Genomic DNA, 19,863 nt, shown 5'->3' with positions numbered 1-19,863 from the left:
AAGAAATAGCCTTGATGAAACAAAAACACAACAAATTCAGATTTAGCAATTTTTAAAATACATATTCAGACAGTTTACGGATCAACTTGATCCGTAAGGTTCACGTTCAATATTTTTTTAAAAAAATGCTAAATATTACATAAATAACAAAGTTAAGTATACTCTAAGAAGACCAATTTCAAGCTCTTAGGCGTGAATTTACGAAAGCTCAAAACTATATAAAAATCTTAAATTTTCTTTCCAAGGCATGGAGCAAAAAACCATAATATAAACCTTACTTAAGAGATTGAGTCCACTACTACTCTAACCAATAATATTTTGTTTCAAGATATGATAGTTTAGGGTGCATTTGTTTGAAAGGAAAGAAATAATGTACAAGGGAAAGTTTGTACTTTGTTTTGTGGGATGCACATCTCTCTACTTTAATTCAAAACAATTTCTTCTATTTCTATCTTATTTATTTTTCTCGTGTAAATCAAATACACCCTTAACTTTATCCTTAAAAAAAAGTTGTCTTTTAAAATTCTATAAAATCTTAAGAGCCATGCTATATGGTACAAAGGGAGGGGAGTGAAATGCACGAAATTGCTTGGTATAACTTCATAATTAAAAGGGCTAACATATTATTGTTTATGATATGTAATTATTTTTAAAAATAATTAATTAAAATTTATCAAATAACTATTTAATCAAATGTCTATAATCAGGAGGTGGATGCATTACCAAAATGAGCCAAGGCTTTTCTTAACCATTCTAACTACTCACCAGTGTCTTGGAAATTTGGAATGAGCCAAGGCTTTTCTTAATGGTTTTTGAAATTCTGATACAGAGGTCAGATGTCGTACCGGATGTCACGACATCTCGCTTCAGAACATGGAGATTATATTTGACTGTATGAACAGATTAAACAAGTAAATAACACAAGAGAATTGTTAACCCAGTTCGGTGCAACCTCACCTACATCTGGGGGCTACCAAGCCAGGGAGGAAATCCACTAAAATAGTGTTAGTTCGAAGATCTAACAGCCACTGTTTACAACCTTCTCACCTAACCACTACCCGTGCAACCTCTACCTAAGAGCCACTCTTAGATATGAGAACCCCTCTCACTCCCTCTCAATCACACTCCCGTGTTTACAAATAAATCAAAGACACACCAGAGATTGCTCTCTGAACAATAGAGATCAACTCTACACAAACTATAGAGATCAACTCTACACACTCAGGTCCAACACTTGATGTTAGGATAACATCAAGGTGGCTCACAAAACACTCAAGTCCCAAAACTCACAAAATAACTCTTCAATCCCGGACTTGGTAGAAAACTCGTGCAGCCTTCATGTTTATATAGCAGTGTGCGTATCTGGGCTGCAACTACTTGTGCTGGATGAGATCTATCATTTTCCTGAAAATCTGCACTTAAAGATCTAAAAGATACAGTTTGATCTTTTAGTTTTTATCTTTAATCTTTAATCTCTGAACGAACTATTCAAGTTTGTAATTCGAACTTTAATTATCTTTTAATTCGTTCCTAAAGATAGATCATCTTATCTGCTGCTAACTGCACAATAATCTGTTAAAGATATAACAGATTTATGTGTCCAGTATTTTCGGGCAGGATGTCCTGGACATTGTATCCGACATCGTGGATCCTGCATTGTGCATTGTGCAGCAACTCCAGTATTTTCGGGCAGGATGTCCTGGACATTGTATCCGACATCGTGGATCCTGCATTGTGCATTGTGCAGCAACTTCAGTATTTTCGGGCAGGATGTCCTGGACATTGTATCCGACATCGTGGATCCTACAGCTTCAATTCTTCATTTGACATTTTATCTTGCCTTGTGCATTGTGCAGCCCGATCTGATTCCTCGACATAATGTTGGACATCATGTGCAGCAACTCCAGCTTTCCTTCATTGTCTAAGTGCTTATGTTTTAACAAAATTTTAGCCAATCTTTTAAAGCTCAGTGAAGCTAAGCACTAACAGTTTTTTCTAACTACTAATTAAATTTCAATTTTAAAATGAGCCAAGGTTTTTTAAAATTGTCTTCATTTAAAATTTAATATATAAATTTCAATTTTCTCACAATTTATCTAATATTTAGCATTTTTAAAAAATTAAGATTGACTGTTACGGATCAAGTTGATCCGTAAAGTGTGTAAACAAAGTTTACGGATCAACTTGATCCGTAACTTCCACTGCTGCTAATGACGCCGGCGAACTCAGCGCAACGATGCTTACCTCACCAATGCCGACGCGCGGAGACAGCAACACCACCGTCAACTAGCCTGGGATAGTCAACACCCACGGCGGCGCAGTCACAGAACGAAACACCGACGAAAAAGACGACGACGATGCTCACGGGGGTAACAAATGTAGTGCAGATGATGACAACGGTGAGTCAAGCTTTTTTGAGACCAACCTAGACTAAAAGGAAGAAGAATGAAGGTGAGGTGAGGTGAGGAGTGAGGAAGGAGACCAAAAGTTTCAGTAAGGAAGAAGAAGAAAAAATGGTGAGGAAGAAGAAGCGGAATGCGGGAGGGATGGAGAGAGACAAGAATGAACCATTTTTTTTAAAAAAATAATTATGCCAGGGGTACAAATGTCTTTTCCCCTTAAGTGCTGGTGCACCAGCAAAAATGCTGGGTGCACCTAGCAGCTCTCCTTGTTCAACTTCACATTCTTCAAGCCCATTATCAAAACAATTAAATCTAATCTAGTGTCTCTTATTTTACACGAATATTAAATTTATATTTTATAATTTAAAGTAGTATTTCTTATTTTATTTTGAATTTTTAATATAAAATTATTATTTAGTTTAAATTTTAATAATATATGATACCATGCATATCAATAAATATTTAAATAAATTTTGAAAACAGATGTCAAAATTCAACAATTTTATACTTGGTAATTTTGAAAATGGAATATAAAAGATAAAAATTATTCAACTAAAAAGGAAAGTTGTCATATTGGAAAGAAACTATTTTCAACTATAAAGAAAAGGTTGTCATCACAATAAAAAGAAAATTAAAACTTCAATTTTCATATATTGGCATTATTCTAACATATAACTCTTTAGAAATAGACATCAAATAGTTATTTAATAAATTGTTGTGTGGAACACCTACGTTAAAAGACAAAGTAACTTATGCAATATAGCAGAAAAACATAAACTTTTAACATGAACATGTTCTTCTTCACCATTTGCTAAAAGTGGAGTCAAATCATCATATTGATCTTGTATCACCTATCTGTTTTTTTTTTAATTACAAAAGAACTCGTACTCATAACTTGAAAAAAAAATCAAAATATGACAAAAACATTATAAGTTATTCTGTTTCAAAAATGAAAAAAAAAAGTAGTTAATTATCTCTTCGATAAGTACATACAATTTGATATACAAAATACTTTAATCGTACTTGAATCTAATACGACTTCAAAAGGTATTGTTTTCTAATAAAAATGCATATCTAATGAACCAAAACAAGAGGAATAAAAAAAATAGAGATAGAGAAATAGAAAAAGGAGATAATAATAAAAAAGAATAAGAGGTATAAGAAAACAAAGAAAAAAAAAGGAAAAAAAAAATCACTGCAACTGTCAAACCATCACCAAGTCTTTACCATCAAAGTCACCCATAACTACAATCACTAATTTTGCTTCATACACACCTTCAAAAAAATCTCATCACCACAACAACAACAGAGAATATATCAGTTTTAAAATTATTGTAAAAGAGAATGTCTAAACTTTTTTGTAGTAAGAGGAATAAAAAAAAAACAGAGATATAGAAATAGAAAAAGGAGATAATAATAAAAAAAGAATAAGAGGTATATGAAAACAAAGAAAAAAAAAGAAAAAAAAATTCACTGCAACACTATCAAACCATCACCAAGTCTTTACCATCAAAGTTACCCATAACTACAATCACTAATTTTGCTTCATACACACCTTCAAAAAAATCTCATCACCACAACAACAACAGAGAATATATTAGTTTTAAAATTATTGTAAAAGAGAATGTGTAAATTTTTTTGTAGTATATGACAAACAAATGGAAGAGAATGAAATTGTTATTTGATGAATGTATTAGAACACACTCTCCTAAATTCCTGAAATTGAAAAAAAAATAGATATGATTCGGTTATGCAATAATACAAAAAGAGAGAAATATAAAATGAAAGAGACAAAACGAAAAGAGAAAAAAAAACGTTATATAGTAAAAAGGGGCAATGATGCATATAAAAGGATGAAAGAAAGAATTTGAAATATTATATTTTGTTATTAAATATTACATTTTCAAATTCAGTTTTTTTTTATGATTTGATAATAAAATAGTGACAATTGAGAATTATTACGTTTTAAAATTGAGAATTTTAATTTCACAATAAAAAAATTGAGAATTTTAATCGAAATTGGTTTCAGAATATTACGTTAGCATATGATAAATAAAAAATAAGGTAATACAATTAATTAAATCTGAAGAATAGAAAGTCAAATAATGTTTTCTTGACAAGATTTTTAAAAATCAAATGATATTTATTTAATTAAAGATCAATTATCATAATCAATTTAAAAATTCTTTTAAAGAAAAATTAAAGATCAAATAATATAAATTATCAGAATCAATTTATAAATTATTGATTTGATTTATTTAATTAGAAGATATTTTTATGGGAATATTATTTTGAATAAAAATTAAAATATGATGTTTTTTTTCAAGAAACAAGGAATTTCCACAACTGGAAGCATAGTTGTGAAATCTGATCCGATCATTGGTCCGGTCGTGGATCAATGATACAATCAGTGGGTTAGTAATTAGCCTGGTTTGACTCAGTCTATATTAAAAACTTTAAAATTATATGTATATTATATATAAGTATATAACTAACATTATTTGATTAAGAAAAATTCATCCATAATTTCATACTCCAAAATCTAAAATAATAATTAAAGTATTAAAATTGATAACACAAGTGAAGTGTATTAGTAATAAAGAGAGTGTAAGTAGCAACTACCTAAACTAAAACACAAATTCAGTTTTCAATAAACAAAATGAACCAAGCCCAATTTCTCAATAAACAAAAAGAATGCAGATAAACTTTCTGCACTCCAATTCTTTTTTTTTAACGTGCATATCTCAGTTCGAGTTTTTAGAATCAGTTGGATCACCGGGTTTCCACAAAATCAGTCGGGTTTGATTGGGTCATCCCGAGTCACATGTATGAGCGGTTCAATAGCAAAATCGAACAGGTTATGCCACTAGATCCCGAATGAACCGATCCGATTGGCTAGACCGAACCGGATTTCGCAACTATGACTGAAAGTCATGATATTAACCCTCAAGGTGTAGAAATTATCAAAATGAGATTTATCTTTCTCAACAAAATCTTCTTCGTACCAATAAATCAAACCCCTATTAGTATGCTTAAGGAAACTAATCATCTACCAATTATAATAAATCTTGTTGGTGATTAAAATATGATCTATTGTATTATAATCATGATTTATCATTTTGAATAAAAAAATAAACCTCATAAATTCATAAATATTTTTTATTTATGAAGTATTACTTATGCTTATATATTTTTGGTAAAAATATAAAATGACGATTGAATCATCTTTATAATTATTTCAGTTTATATCACTTCTGCTTTATATTTAGTTTATATATATATATATATATATATATATATATATATATATATATATATATATATATATAATCAATTATATCCAAATGATTCAATTTAAGGTTAATTTCTATAAAGTCTGAATAATTGTTTCAGTTTATACTTTATATATTCAGTTTACATCTTTCGTATAATCATTAAGTTTATGTAATTAATTATTAATTATATATAATGTCATTTAATATTTTATAAAGGAAATAAATGTGAGATGCTCATGCATGTGACATTGTCCCATAGTAAGTATATATATATATATATATATATATATATATATATATATATATATATATATATATATATATATATATATATATTAATATTAAATTAGAGTGTTGTGATCTATGCATGAGTAAATGTTTTTTATAAAATAAATTTTAAATATATTTTTTAACTTTTCTAGTAAGAATTATTTATTCTACTCATTTAATTATTAATTATTATTATCTATTATTAATTATTGTTATATATATATATATATATATATATATATATATAATAGACTTTAAAACAAATACAAATAGAGAAAACCTAGATGGTTATAATAAAAATCAGAATAAAATATTTATAAAATGACATTTTTAATTATGTATTTTTAAATTAAAACTTAAATTCATTTGATGCTTATTATTCATAACATATATGTCGATTTTTGAAAAATGATATAAAATATTTTAAAATTTTGAATATGTTGTAATTTTGAATCAAAATATATTTATGTTATTAATTAATCTAAATTAAAATATATATTACTTCTAATTATTTCACATTAATTAAATTAAATATTTTAAAAAATAAATGATTGAGTATTTCATGTTGAATATTTTTATTTTATATTTAAAATATTCTTTTACTTACTGAATTACAATGGATTGGGGGATATCCTTGTGGCCTCTAACCCAAGAAAAAAATATAAAGGGATATTTTACCCTGCTTAACATATAAATCAATCAAATCAATATTTATTTTTTTTAATTTATTATACAAATAAAAGATATTTCTATTTATTTCTAAATTTTAAAATTTATTGTATCGATATTAACTTGTTTAATTCAAGTTGATAAGTATAATTACCTTAGATTGCATTATCTTCAAAGATACATTCCTTTGTCTTTTTTTTTCCTTGATCACCTTTTGTTCTCCAAGTTTGTTTGATTTAAAAATAGAAATATTAGATACTAATAATTTTCATGATTATGTATTGTGATTTTGAAATTATGCTCAATTAGAATATACTATAAAGATTAATTTTTTTATTTTTGAATGTCATAATTTTCTTAAAATTATTTTGTATCCAAATAATTATTCATAAACTATTAAGTTTGCAAATAACTGTAAGGCACATAAGCAAATATTAGTGGAGGACACCATGGAATGTTGTTATTCAAAATTGACAAAGATATTTATTCAAAAGGCTTAAATGCATTTTTGATTCCCCTATTTTTCTTAATCCACAATTTTGGTCTTCCATTTTAAAATAGAGACATTTGATTCTCTTATTTTAAAATATATATAATTTTAGTCGAATCCTCAAATTTGCCTACAATTTATTTCTTTTATTTTGATACAGTTAAACTTTAAGTAACACCTCATATTCTAATTCAAAACATTGCTTGAAAAAACTCTCATTAATTCTTTTTATTTTGGAAATATGTGTCAATAAATTTCATTAAAACGTATAACAATACATTAACATCATTTCTTGAAAGTGAATACAATTTTTAAAAAAATCGTAACAGATTTACAATAATCATGACCTTCGAAAAGATATGAACATTGCAACAAAATAAATAAATAAATACAAGGTTGAAATAACATAGTCTTCATACATAATAAAAAGTATCATAGTACCGTGTCACTGAAAAAATAAAGTGTAATTACAACCCATAAATGTCTGAAAGTATGTGTAACATGTAAATTTGTAACAAATATGACTATCTGAACCTAGGTACACTCAACTCTAAAACAGATCATCCAGAAGCAAACTTAGGTCTTAAAGGAGACATTTACCTGGCTCAAGGTACCATAGTGTATCTAAGACAGATCCTCGAAAGAATCATCCTCCTTAGATGAAGGTTTTAACTACCACAACAACTATCTATACTCCTCTATCTCCGCAGGCATGAGATCATCATGGTTTCCTCTGACATCGATACTTGAAAGTTGTTGGTTGTAGGGGTGAGTCCTCTACTCCTCAAACGCCACAAACAACACACAAAGAATACAACTTACATAACCATGATGTATGGCTTTTCTAGGCAAGCAACACCTTTGATGCCCAAGAGCGCATAACTATCACACTTGACATAAATGACTATAGTACTTAAAACCACTTATTATCACTCTTGACACCGTTAAATATTACACTTAACATCATTGGTAATCACACTGGACACAACTGACTGTCACACTCAACACATAAAAGGCCCAACAATTCCACCAAGCCTCCCAGGTATTGGTGGTCATACACAACCATATAGATGATAGTTGGGAGTGCTTGCCACCTACGAATACAACGTACACCGATCCCTAAGCTCCCAACTCCAAAAAGAATAGTCTCGAAGCTCGTCAGGAGTAGCAAAGTGAGGTTTATGAGTTCCTCGTACCAAATGAGTGCACCAAATGTTGAGTAGTCACCACTCGCTAATTCCCCCAGATTCTTTGAACCTCTTTGTCCACTATACCCCAGTGTACCTTGTAAATCATTCATTTCTCAACATAAACCTCATCATCTCATAGATGGAACATAACAACATGTCTCACCATCTCACAGATGGACCATAATGATATACCTCACCATCTCATAGACGGAATCCAACCATAACCACACCATCTTAAGGATGAAATCTAATATCAAAACACGTCATCTCACAGATGGGACAAAACTAACGGTTCTTCCAATCTTCTTGCATCTTTATGCCGCATTGTGTGCATAGCCCTCATGTCGCATACATCACACAAAATAAACATTCATACACATACAGAGAGGGGCGAGGCTCAAGCCTACGTACTACACCATTCTAGGCCCCTAAAGTGATAGAAGTCACTTTTCACACAAATCTAGCAAAAATTCAACAACATAACGACTATATTTACAACATCCCAAAATTTATAACAAGCAATTTGTTAAGGGTTGAACACCCTGAGACTCAGAACGAAGTGCATTCAAGTGAATATTGTGAATGTATGAATACATGATTTTGATGATGCCAAAGAAAAATCAAACAAGGTTGCTTCAAAGGATAAGCATTACTTCAAGATTAATACAAGTTTGTTTCTATAAACAAAGTCTTGCTTCAAGATTAACTTAAGATCAAGTCTTGCCTCAAAACAAAGTATTTCCAAGGCATCCAAGGCTCTGGTAATCGATTACCAGGTAGTGTAATTGATTACTAGAAGACAATTTTGAAAAATAGTTGTTAAAAAGGGTTTTGAATTTGAATTTTAAACCTAGAATCGATTACCAGATGTTTGTAATCGATTACCAACAACGGAACTATTGAAATTCAAATTCAAAAGTCATGGCCCTTTAAAATATAACTGTGTAATTTATTACCAGAAACCTGTAATCGATTACTAGTGAAAAAAATCAAAAAAGGCTTTTTGAAAAGACACATCTCTTCAAACCATTCTGAAAAGGCACGAAGGGCCTATATATATGTGTGTCTGACTTAGAAAAGCAAGAGAGAAATATTCCAAGAGAACTTCATTGTTAAATTCTCTCTCAACAACTCTTGGGCAAACACTTGCAAATCTATTAAGAGTTCATCCAGGAACTTCAAATTGTATTATCCACTCTAAATGAGAGAAATCTTTATGTTCTTCTCAGAAAGTCAATTGTAATCAAGAGACTGGTTGTCTCTTGAATTGTGAGTTTCCTGAACACAAGGGAAAGAGATTCCTTGGGTGTTTAGAAGCTATAAAAAGGTTTTTTACAAAGTTAGTGAAAATCTCAAGTGGGTTGCTTGAGGACTGGACGTAGGCATGGGAAGTGACTGAACCAGTATAAATCAAGTTTGTATTTCTCTCTTCCCTTATCTCAGTTATTTTACTGCAATTTACTTTGTCTTGCGCATTTAAAAGAACATTGTTAAACCGATTGCTTCTTCTTCTTCTTCTTCTTCTTCTGCATTCTAAGTCTATCATTTAAAAAGGGGTTTAAGTTTGTTAGTGGGAAAATTTTGAAACTTAATTCACCTCCCTTGTTAAGTTATTGAGGTCACTTGTCCAACAAATATCAATATATTGCAAAAATATAAATCACACATCACTGATGCAAGTGTCGGAGTTCACACTAGCAAGCAATATACTCATTTAAAGCATAACAATAATCATCGGACATGCATACAATCAATCTCAACATTGAACATGACATTCACCTTATATCTCAACAATCACATTAACGGTATGCATAAAATTTTGAGGCATAACAATAACCATCAGAGAACAATTGCAATTAATTTCAGCATTGATCATACAATCAACAAACATTATAACATCAAATTACAAATTAGAGAATTAATACAAGTCGGTCCTCATAGGTTTAGTAATTTTGTTTGTCTTAGTTTATAAGTTCACAGTGGATCCTAGAGCGGTTCTTAGGGCTCCCTGACACTTTCCATAGGGTTTTTTTCATTCTAAATCCATTTTTAGTCTTAGAATTATCAAATTAAGTCATCTAATGTCTAGTGTCAAGCTGCTGCTCTGTTTCACAAAGTTTCACTCTTAAACTTGTCTTCAAATTTCTAAGTGTTCCGAAAATCGATTTTTCATAAATTTTACATGCTACCCTATATTTTCACACCTAGCAAACTCATTTTTTAAGTCAAATCTTTAAGGAAAAAATTCCATATAGTCATAACCACCATTTTAATTTCGTGACAGATTCAATCCTACAAAATATCCTTAAACTCCGATTTAAGTGAAATTTAAGGCTAACCCTAAGTTTTGACGCCCAAAGAAATCATTTTTAACCTTAAAATTTCAAAAAAATAAAAATAAAAAGTAATGTATCCTCCAGTTCCAGCCAAGACAATAGCTACGAATATTTGAACATCAAAACAACAGGCAATGAAGGCTAGCTTCCAAAGACAACAAGGTTAGGGTTCAAGAAGTGGAAAGACCCCTCTACCTTGATGAAGCTTGCATGAAAATGCTTGGATGAACCAAGAACTCAGATCTGGATGCTCCCAAGCTTCAAAGGATGAAGAAAGAAATTTGGAACCAAGAATGAGAGTTTTGCACAAAAATGGTGAGGAATCAAGAGAATGAAGATCAAGAGCCTCTTACCAAAGCTTTGAGGGAAGAAGACTCGAGAACACTTGTATGAAGCTTGGAAGAAGAAGAAAATGGATTCCTCTCCCTCCCTTGAAGAACTTGTGCACAGCAATGGAGAATGAAGGTTCCAAGTTTGATTTTTCGGAGAAGTGAAAAGATAAGGCTTTAAGGCTTGGTCCAAATGAAACTTGATTAGGCTTAATGTTGATAAGATCAAATTGACAACATGAATGACCATTTGATAGTCATGGTGGACGTTCCAAATGCTATCATATATGGGTATTTTGTCTTTTGAATTTTTAACCATAAATGGCACTATGTAATTCTTACACAGATGACACAACACATATACATAGCACAGATGGAAATTTGGCTCAGACAATTTTTATTTCTCTGTCAAAATTTACTAAATCAATCATGCACACACATATACATAGCACAAAATTCTATGATTAAAAACTTATAATTATTGAAATTAAATTCATATATGCATAGATGACACAACACAGTTCTCTCTGTCAGTTTTGAGTTGTAATTTTTCAGGGTGTTACAACTCTAACTTATTTTAATTATTATACATCATATAATTAGACACTTTAATTAGTCACCAATTAATTAAACTAATTTTTTTTAAATAACTACTTGTATAGCCATTTACGAAAAATACCATCCAATTTAAACTCTTATGACTTAATTACTCATTTTTCTAATTCCATGTTATTTAGATCGCCATTAATCAACCTTAATTATCTCTCACTTAATTTCTAACCTTATATTAATTACTAATTTCTTCTTTCAAGCTTCTAATTTCTATTTATAGACCAAAATCCAATTATTTACATCTAGGCCATTAATGAGTTGACTATTATTTGATCAAAGATTTTTTTTTGAACTATCCCTATTCTTTCTAAACTTTCGCTTAAAAATTTAAGAGTCTAACCATGCTAAGGTATCCTATGATAATATCTCATTTTCTACCATTTCAATAGTCTAAAAACATTACTCAATCACACAACAAAACAATAACACTATCTACCACACACACATGAAAAATTGGGATGTTACACTTTAGATCTAACATATTCATATTCATTTAAGGTATCATAAAAAATAATTTAAGTAATTATAATGTAAGAAATAAAACAAAGATAAAAGTGAAGATTGAACAAAAATTACAGAATTTTAAAAATATAGAAACCAAAATTTGTAAAAAAAATTAAAATAGAAGGATCAAAAGTCTCTCTTTTAGAATATGAAGACTAAAATGACGGATTTTTATTTTAAAATATAGAGACCAAATGTTTCTATTTTAAAATGAAAAGGCCAATATTGTGGATTGAGAAAAAGGAGAACCAAAACTACATTTAAGCCTATTCAAAATTGTATATAAAATATTTTTAGCAATTTCATACTCATTACTGGCAATTATTTTTTTTATTACTTGCATTTGTTAATAAACAATTAGTTTAATAATAATAAGTAGTATAATACATATGCGGTAAAAAGTATAATATTTATAATTATCATAAATCATTATTAATCATTATCATTATTATAATTATAATTTTAAAAATCTGATTACAAATTATCATATAATTTTAAATGAATTCTCTTTAAAAAATTAAAATGAATTTATTGCTTAAAACTCTTAAAATTAAAATACCTGTAAACATTCTTATAAAAAACATTTTTATATGTATTATCATATATTTCTCCATTCCCCATCTCCCCCCTCCCATTATAAAGTTTCTCCATTGCCCATCTCCCCCTACCCTTTCATTATAAAGTTGGTAATTATTTTTTAAAATAAATTAAACTAAACGACATTTATTAAATTTTAGTAGTATATATTCAATTATATTTGAAAAGTAAATTTATATGTGATGATTTGATTGATTTAAGGTTTGAACCTTAATCGCGTTAAATTTTTAAGATACTTCAATACAATTACCGAACTTCACTTCATGTCACTTGAATATCAGTTAAACAAGCTCAAAATTAAAGTTATCATTATTTAATATCTTCCTAACGGTGTTCATAACACCGTAAATATCTATATCTATATGATAGGATTTTGATTTATTAACTTTACTATTTTGTTTATTTTATTAATTTTTCTATATGATGGTTTTCTAATTTTATTATATTAAGAATTAAATATAATTTTCATTCTTTTATTTTTTAAAATTTATAATTTTGATCTTTTATTTTAAAATAGAGACATTTAGTTCTTCTATTTTTTAAAATTTATAATTTTAGTCCTCTAGAAACATTTAGTCTCATACTTTTGTAATCTACAATTTTGGTCATTCACTCAAACTAAAAGTGTTAATTGTTAAGATATTAACATTAGCTATGACATAAAGTAAATAAATTATCTCCTGTCATATCACTAAATTAAATTTGAGTCATCTTAAGTTAATTTCTCATTAATCAACACCTTTTGAATCTTATGGAAGAACCAAAATCACACATTTTAGAAAACTAAGGGACTAGATGTCTCTATTTTAAAATAGGGGATTAAAAATGTAGAATTTAAAAAATAGGAAGACTAAATATCTCTACTTTAAAATAGATAGACCAAAATTACATATTTTTAAAAATAAGGGGACCAAAAATACATTTAAGCATTTTATAATAATAACTAGCCTAGGAAAAAATAATAACATAAAAAATTTAAAGTCATTAACAATTTGAGAATTTGAGTAATATAAAAACCAAATATTATATAATAATAAATTAGTCTATTACAAGTGTAACAACCCCAAATGTCATTACACGAAACACTAAAGTTTTAACGCAAAAAGATTCATTTTTTAGTTCCTTTAAAACTCTTGAAATAGTTTAATTAATGAAAATACACATAAATTTTTCATGAGTACAAGCATGTCATATAAACTCCACCCATAAAAAAACCTCAAGTCAAAAAACATAAAGGTACATGTGTCCCAAGGTACTACATCATCGAACATCATAACCAAATTTCCAAACAAAACTTAAGGGCCTCATTAAGGGAATAAATACAATATAGGTCCATAAAAAATATATATAAATCCTAAGTTGATCCCCACCAAGACAAAATGTAAATAAAGGACCAAGGGTTAGATATTGTCCCTAAGTCCACCACCAAGTTCATATCAACCACGAGTGACATGCTTTTTAAAAATTACATCATAATCTGCTCCCATGTCAAATGACACGATTATCACAATTCAATAGAAAATGCAAGGGTAATCTCATTTTAAAAGAAAATAACATATAAGAGAAATATAAGATCATTATGTGAAAAGGGAAATAGAAATCCCTCATTTTTCAAACATCCATGTACTAATACAACTCCTCAAGTAACACATTATTCTCAAGTCACAATTATCAATGCACATGTCTAACTATCATGTTATGTCATGCTGACTATTTACTTTTAGAAGATTTCATCTTTTGAGCGATTAATTCAAGTACATCCCTTAACATAGTCGCACCCTATGATCTAACTTCAGGGAGACTTGAACTAACCTTATGAAAGAAATGTGATTTTATTGAAAATGGATGAGCGTGGATAATGACTTACCTCGGTAAGGCTTACAAAGACCTTAACCCATTTAGGGATTCACCCACCCATCCATTCTATAGGCCCATTCAGCATTAGTCACCATGACAACCTCCAACACTAGGTTGAGGGTCTTCTTAGCACCCCAAACTTACGTGCCTACTGACATGCAATATCATTCATCAATGCATGTATGTTATAATCATTCAAATCAATATCATACGTCATCACAAACTCATTCATCAATCTCAACATTATAAGAGGTTATAACATCATAGATTCACCATTCATATGTTTATCACACTCATGAACCCACATATAGTTCAATTTCATAGCAAGACATTTCAACACCTTGAATTCTTACAAACAACTCACAAAAAACTCACGAATGTGAATCTCATGATCTCAACATAAAGTCAACTCTAATAATATCATCTCAACCTCATCTCATATCATCATAAATTCATCCAGATCTCAAAATAGTTAATTTCTGCAAGGAAAAGAAACATTAATCACATCCACATCAAAACTGGTCACTGGGCTCAAAATTGATCACTGGACCCAAAATGGCCACTAGACGTGAAACTGGTCAGTGGACACAACACTGGTCACTAGATGCGAAAATAGTCACTAGACGTGACACTAGTCACTAGACTCGAAAACGGTCATTGGACGCGAATTCTACCGAATTTCAAAATTACTATAGAATTATCTCTCATGACTTCCAAATCATCCCAAAACAAACCTAAACTTTTTCGTATCAATTCCAAATATATAAACAACATCAAAACTCTTCAAAAAGAGGAACTTTTGATCAATATTCATCAAATAAACAACAACCTAAATTTCAAAACTCAAAACCTCAAATGTTCAAACTTCCATTTTAACATCATGATTCATTTTCTAGCAATCTTGAAATCAATCCACAACAACCTAAGCATAGAAAATGATAAAACTTCTCTTTCCTATCAAACTCAAGGAACTTGCTTTGAGATGAAGGAAAGGAAGAAAGGACGAAAATTTGGATCCAAGGAGGAAGTTTTCTTCAACTCCACTAGCAATTCAAACTACAAGGGCATTATCCATATCAAAAACCAACCCAAAGTTAGATTTAAACCCAAAATCTAAGTTTTTTCCATGGAATCCTCATCGGTGCCCTTGTGAAAAATGAAAATGGAATATAAAAGAAGGAGGAAAGATGCTTATCACAGAAAGAGACAACCAATGAACACTAAAGAAAGGAAAAAAAATATCTCCTTTGAGCAAGACAACCAAGTTCTCAACTCTTCAAAGAATGCGTTTTTTTGGAGAGAAAGTAGAAAGTAGATTGAGAGTTTATGTGTTTGTGTTTTATATTTTTGAAAGTTGAATAAAAGTTTATGATTCTTGTAATTCCTTATTTTCACACATAAACCTTACTATACACACCCACTTCTGCAAACATAAACTAAAGTTCATCCAAAAATATTAAAAACTCACTAACCACATAAAATCAAATCATCAAATTTATTAATTAATTCATTCAAGTACTTAAATTAAATTAAATTAAATTTATCTTACAATTTAATTGAATCCCACAATCAAATAAAAAAGGCAAAATTGCAAAATCGGTCCCCCACTTTATCTCCATTTACGAATTTAGTCCCCTTATAATTTAATTCACAAATTTGGTCCCCCAATTTTATAAATCCCTGCAAAACTGGTCCTGAAAGCCCGATTTGGACGTTGGCCGTTAACCTCAGACGTTGACTGCCACATGTCAATGACACGTGTCAACATTTGAGTGATTCCCTGTAAAGGCTTCATTTTTTGTAAGTAAAATTGCACTTTTGGTCCCCCAGTTTTACTCCAATTTTGATTTTGGTCTCCCTATAGTTTAATTCACACATTTAGTCCCCTAATTTTATAAATCCCTTTATAAATTGTTCCTATAAAATTGGTCTTTTGAATGGTTTAGCCACTGGTGCTAGAAACATGGTATGTCTTGATAAATCTCGCACTTCTTTTTCATCACAAGTTTTTCACTCACTTGGAACCCAAAGAAAAATCACTCTTTGTCTCTCTCCCACTTTCGGGGTTGTTCAATTTGGGAAAGTGGCGCATGAATCCCAACTTGAGCCTGAAATTTTCAGATCTCTTACTTTAACAGGTTCTGTAATAACCCCTTTTTTTTTATGTGTATACAATTGCTTAAGTGACCTATGTATGACAATGGTATTTTTGTTTGAAATTTGAAATACAACTTCTCCAGTAATGAAATTTGGCTAAATTTATAAAGGGATTTATAAAACTGGGGGACCAAATGTGTGAATTGAATTATAAGAGGACCAAAATTGAAATTGGAGTAAAACTGGAAGACCAAAAGTATAATTTTACCTACAAAAAATGAAGTCTTTACAGGGAACTACTTAGACATTGACACATGGCATTGACGCGTGGCAGTCATGCATGGTAGTCCACGTCTTAGGTTAACGGTCAATGTCTAAATTGGGCTTCCAGGACCAATTTTGCAGGGATTTATAAAACTGGGGACCAAATTTGTGAATTAAATTATAGGGGAACCAAATCCAAAATTAGAGATAAAGTGGAGGACCAAAAGTTCAATTTTACCAATAAAAAAACACATGATTACAACAAGAACAAATAACAAAGAAGAATCTCATGATAAAAAATCAAATTCATAATTTTAAAACTAATTATATTTGTATATGATTGTGAATTATTAAAATTAAAACATGAAGTTCGTTAAAAAAAAATTAAAACATAAAGTTACACAATTTTAAAGAAGTACATAAATAAGAAATTCCGAAAAAATTACAATTTGTACATAAAATTTAATGCTTAATATCCTCTTCAAACACGTCGCCCCTCACAATAAGTTTGATTTGAGGGTGATTAGAAAAGTAAATCGGAACTACTTTTTACTGTTTAAAAATGATGTGTTTGGATTAAGAACGTTGCTTTCGGGCATTAACTGGGGTTTAGGGTTTATGCGATGGGTTAGGTTAGGTTAAAGGAGGTTTAAGCAATTCGGGCACGGGTCCTACCAAGATACGATCGTGGGGTTATAGCCGGTCAATGCGGAGGAAAGAGACGCTCAAGATGAAGACCCATGCATCCGTATTCGACTTCACACGAGCATTTGGCGGCGCGTTTCCATCACATGCAACATAAGCATCAATCAAAATTATAAACTTAACTACTATTTTTAATGTAAAAACAAAAGCTATTTTCTATGGATTTAATTATGAATTTAATATGCATGTATACTTTGTTTAAAAATCAATAATAAATTATTATTAATATGAATTTCAAAATAATTATTATTAAAATTAACAAATATATTATATATAACAATATTAAAAATAAATATATTTGTTAATTTTTATATATTGACAATATAAAAAAATTACATTATTTTTTTATCGTTATGTATGATAAAATTATTGAATTTTAAAGTAATTGCTTTAAAATTTATATATATATATATATGATGATTTCTAAATTAATTGATAATATAAAACTAACTCTTTAAATTGACATGTAAGAAAATTGAACTCTTTTTTCTTTTTTTGAGTTGCGTATAATTTTACATTTTTGCTTTTTTTATTAATTAGGTTTTTATTTTAAAGCTAAATAAATTGGATCTTGTCGTTACTTTTTACAAAAAAATTAATTGTATTTTTATTCTTTTAAATTCAAATTATGTAAAATTTGAATCTTTTAATATGTTATTATTTTTTTAATTGATTAAATTGAATTTATCATTATTTTCTTCTATATGAAATTATTATTATTATTATTATTATTATTATTATTATTATTATTTATCTAGATATTTGAGGTTTTATGATGTTATTTTAAGAGTTTAGAGATTAGAAATTTAGTGAAATTTTTATAAAATTTTGAAAAAAAATAATATGACATGATAATAGGATTTAAAAGGGGTACACATATTAATTTTAATAAGGACTAAAAATTAAAATCTTTATCTTTTAAAAAATAAAAACAAAATTGCTATATTTATGAGAATGTAAAATATCTTATTAGTTATTACTGTCAATAGTTTCACAATGATGCTCAACAGTGACAGATCCAAGACCCTAAGTCAGTGGGATAAATTATAAAAAATAAAATCAGTAAGTTCAATTAATAAATATAGATAAAATAAAATATAAAAATATAAGATTTTATTTATAAATTTTAAAAAATGAGGGGGTACAAGTACACCCCTGAAGCCAGCCAACCAGCGTCCGCACTGGTGCTCAAAGCAGGTAACAACAAATAATTTAAAGATAAAAGAAAAAAATAATTTTGTAAAAATTTAAAACAAAATTACTATACTCACCAAAATTTCGATCATACTCTAAGCAAATAAATTGTATGGTTTAGATTTCAGTGTAGATAGAGCGCTTAAGAGGCAAATTTCCCTAGATGAGGTACTTTTATAAACTAATTCCCCATCTGGGGTAGTTTTGAAACTATTTTCGACAGGGGGTTGTTTTTTACGTAAAGTGCATGCAGGTGACACGCAAACCGCCAGTGGAACTGGCAAGTTTGGTGTTTTAGAAGGAACCGCCAGAACTACTGGCGATATCGTATCCATGGGAACCGCCAGTCAAACTGGCGAGTTCCAAGTTGCTGAAAACCAGGCTTTTTTCAGGCGCGTACCAGGTTTTTTTCATGTGCTTTTTAGTGGTAGGGTAGCTTTTTCAGAGAAAGGGAAGTTACAACTAGCATTGGCGAGTTAAGGGCAAGTTGCAACTCCCACTGGCGAGTTAGGGCAGAAGGAATAGCCATTCCAGATGGCGATTTAGGGCCTTTATATATGCGAAAATTGTTTCAGTGTTGCTGTGTATTCACAAGTAAGATTGAGTTTTCAAAACTGTGAGTGTTTAGGGTTTATTCAAATTTGCTTCTTGAGGCTTCAATATCTAAATCAGGTTCGTATGAATAATTTGTAGTATAATTTTTTTAAGTAATTTTTTATAGCAGTTTGAATGTATAGTTTTTATTAATTTTTTAATTAAATTAATTTTATACTTTATTTTGTAGTTTCCAGTAAAATAATTTATATTATAATTTTTTTTAAAGTAATTTTTTGTAGCAGTTTGAATGTATAGTTTTTATGAAATTTTTAATTAAATTAGTTTTATATTTTATATGGTTGTTTGTGTATAAAATAGAAGAAATTTGTCATCAAATTTTTAATTAAATTACTTCAGTGTTGGTGTGTGTTCAAAAGTAGATTTAAAAATTAGATTTAAGCTTTAAAAAACTGAGTGTTCTTGAGATTTAAATTTTTCCGCATAAGGTTTGAAATTTGCTTCTTGAGTGTTCTGA

The sequence above is a fragment of the Glycine soja genome, chromosome 12, assembly GCF_004193775.1.
Source record: "Glycine soja cultivar W05 chromosome 12, ASM419377v2, whole genome shotgun sequence".
Lineage (NCBI taxonomy): Eukaryota > Viridiplantae > Streptophyta > Magnoliopsida > Fabales > Fabaceae > Glycine > Glycine soja.
The sequence above is the reverse complement of the archived record's forward strand: the minus strand, read 5'-3'. Positions refer to the sequence as shown.